Raw genomic sequence first — 3,795 nt, 5'->3', positions numbered from 1 at the left:
AAAAAAAAAAAAAAAAAAAAAAAAAAAAAAAGAATGTAGCAGAACTTGAGGAAATGAAAGACTCACTCAATGAAATAAAAAACACAACTGAGAGTTTAAGCATCAGGCTAGAACAAGCAGAAAGAATTTCTGATCTTAAAGATAGTCTTCTCCAAATAACTGAGGTGGACAAAAAAAAAAAAAAAAAAAAAGGGAAGAAGAATTAAAAGGAAATGAAGACTATCTAAGAAAACTAGCAGACAACCTTAAGTTTACAAATGTTTGAACAATGAGTGTTCCAGAAGGGGAGGAGAAAGGAAAAGGCATGGAAAACCTATTCCATGAAATAATAATGAAAAACTTCCCAGGTATAGGGAGAGACATGGGCCTTCAGGTCCAAGAGGGTCAAAGATCCCCAAACAGATTTAACCCACAAAGATCTTCTCCAAGACACATTATAGTCAAACTGGCAAAACTCAGACAAAGAGAGACTCTTAAAAGAAGAAAGAAAAAAGTGTCAAGTCTCTTATCAGACTGATAGCAGACATCTCAACTGAAAGTCTACAGGATAGAAGAAAATGGGATGATATACTCAAAATATGAAAAGAAAAAGACTTCCAGCCAAGAATACTATACCAAGCAAGGCTATCCTTCAGAAATGAGGGAGAAATGGTGCATTTTCCAGACAAACAAAAACTGGGACTTCACCACCACACGACCAAGTCTGCAAGAAATCTTCAAGGGAGTCCTGCATCAGGAATCCAAAAAATGATAATCACTACCATGAATATACAAGAAAGAACACAATCCACTGGTAGAACAAAAGTGCAAATAATAAAGGGAAATAAACTAAATCTTACCACCACAAAAAACCATAATTACAATGAAACAAAAGCAAACAAACTGAGTCTCTTTGGAAGATGATAGGTAAACAATTCATTTTCCTAAACTAGTAAGTAAAATGGAAGAGTCAAGCACGTTATCCTGTCTTTCGTACATGAATTGTTCCTCAGGGTAACCATGAATAACCGAGGAGGGAATATTTATGTCTACGGAAGTAACACAGCTAGTAAATAAAAATGGAATAAAATAATTAGGATATGGTGTTTTGCAACCCCCTATTGAAATAACGGATCTAGCAAAGGATCATCAATGTCTGCTAAAATCATAGAGAGATGATCAGATATAATGGGCCTCCTGCAGTAAGAACATACCCCTCTGAAGCCAAATCTAATCTGAGTGAGACCAAGCCTGAGGATCCAGCAGCCAATCATCAGGGAATGCAGGGGACAGTGGAACATTTTAAATGACATTACTGTGTTGGAGCCAGCAAATCCAGACCCCGGAACACTTTAGGGGGTAAAGGAGAAAAAAATAGATGAAGGGGGAACCTAAAGATTAAAAGAAACTTGGGAAACAGCTGACATAGCAACCAAACACAAGCAGAAATTGTTTGGATCCTGATGTAAACAAATTAATTGTAAGAAAGAAAGGGGGAGGGGGAGAGAATTGGAGAATTTTAAACATTTGATTATATGAAGGAATTATTATTGATTTTTAAAGTGTAATTATTAAAAACATGTTGGACAACCAGAAAAATAAAAAAAGAAAGAAATACACATTATTGTTAACTCTAGTCATCTTGCTATGCAATAGAATACCCAAACTTATTCCTCCTATCTAACTGTAGCTTTGTGCCCTTGGTCAATCTCTTGTCATTTCCCACCACCCTATACTCTCCATCCTTGGTAACTGCTGTTCAACTCTCTACTTCTATGAGAACAACTTTTTAGATTCCACATGTGAGTGAGACCATGTGGGATTTGTCTTTCTGTGCCTGACTTATTTCACTTAACATAATGTCCTCCAGTTTCATGTTGATAGGACTTCATTCTTTTCTATGGATGAATAGTATTCCATTGTGTATATTTATCACATTTTCTTTATCCATTCATATGTTTCACTATTGTGAATAGTGCTGCAATAAACATAGGAGTGCAGACATCTCTTTGACATACTGATTTTATTTCCTTTAGATATATAACCAGTAGGTGGGTTGCTGTATCATATGGTAGTTCTGTTTTTAATTTTTTGAGGAATCTCTATACTGTTTTTCATAACTATACTAATTTACATTCCCAACAGCAGTACATAAGTGTTCCCTTTTCTCCACATCCTTGCCAACACTTACTACCTTCTGATTTTTTGATAGTAGCTATTCTGACTGGAGTGAAGTGATATCTTTTTTTTTTTTCCTTTTTGTCTTTTTTTTCGTGACCGGTAACGGGATCGCAACCCTCAGTGTTGCACCTGCACCGCGCTCAACCAGTGAGCGGACCGGTCTCTATATGGGATCCGAACCCTCGGCGTGAGCGCCGCCACGCTCCAAAGCGCCGCACTCTACTGAGTGCGCCACCGGGCCGGCCCAATGAAGTGATATCTTATTGTAGCTTTGATTTGCATTTCCCTGATGAGTAACGAGATTGAGCATATATGATGTTTTCACATATCTGTTGGCCATTTGTGTCTTCTTTTGAGAAATGTCTCTTCAGGCATTTTGCCAATTTTTAAATTAGGTTATTTTTTTGTTGTTGTTGACTTGTTTGGGTTTCTTATATGTTTTGAATATTAACCCTTTATCAGGTGTAAAGTTTTCAAATATATTTTCCCATTCTGTAGGTTGTCTCTTTGCTCTGTTGATTGTTTCTTTTGCTGTGTTGAAGTTTTTTAGTTTGATGTAATCTCTTTTGTCTGTATTTGTTTTTGTTGCCCATGCTTTTGAGATTTTATTCAAAAAGTCCTTGCCTACATCAATGTCATGGAACTTTTCCTCTATGTTTTCTTCTAGTAGTTTCATAGTTTCAGGTCTTACATTTAAGTCTTTAATCCATTTTGAGTTCATTTTTGTATATGGTAAGAATTAAGGGTCTAGTTTTATTCTTTTGCATGTGAATGTCCAGTTTTTCCAGTACCATTTGTTAAAGAGGCTGTTTTTCCCCATTGTGCGTACTTGGAACCTTTGTCAAAAATCAGTTAGCTGTAGATGTGTGATTTAACTTTTGGGTGCTATGTTGCATTTCATTGGTCTATGTGTCTTTTTTTATGTCAGTACCATGCTGTTTCGGTTACCATAACTTAATGTATGTTTTGAAGTCAGATAGTGTAATACCAACAGCTTTCTTCTTTTTGTTCAAGATTGCTTTGGCTTTTTGGGGACTTTTGTAGTTCCATACAAATTTTATTTCTGTGAAGAATGTCATTGGTATTTTGATAGGGACTACATTGAATGTATAGATTGCTTTGATTAGTATGGACATTTTAACAATATTGATTCTTCTAATCCATGAACATGAGATATCTTTCCTTTTCTTGTGTGAGTATCTTCAATGTATTTCATAAGTGTTTTATAGTTTTCATTGTGGAGCTCTTTTACCTTCTTGGTTAAATTTATTACTAGCTATTTTATTTTGGGGGGAGCTGTTGTAAAAGGGTTTGTTTTCTTGGTTTCTTTTTCAGATAACTGGCTATTGGTTGTTGACTTGTTTGGGTTTCTTATAAAAGTAGTATAAAAATGCTACTGATTTTTGTATGTTGATATTGTATCCTGCAATGTCACCAAATTTGTTTATTAGTTTTACTAGTTTTTTATGGAGTCTTTGGAATTTTCAATGTATAAGATCATGTTATCTACAAACAGGGATAATTTGACTTCCTCTTTTCCAATTTGGATTCCTTTTATTTCTTTCCCTTGCCTGATTGCTCTGGCTAGAACTTCCAGTACTATGTTAAATAAAAGTGGTAAAAGTGGGCCTCCTT

The sequence above is a fragment of the Galeopterus variegatus genome, unplaced genomic scaffold (genome assembly GCF_000696425.1).
Source record: "Galeopterus variegatus unplaced genomic scaffold, G_variegatus-3.0.2 Scaffold2046, whole genome shotgun sequence".
In the NCBI taxonomy this organism is placed as follows: domain Eukaryota; kingdom Metazoa; phylum Chordata; class Mammalia; order Dermoptera; family Cynocephalidae; genus Galeopterus; species Galeopterus variegatus.
This window is presented reverse-complemented; position numbering follows the sequence as displayed.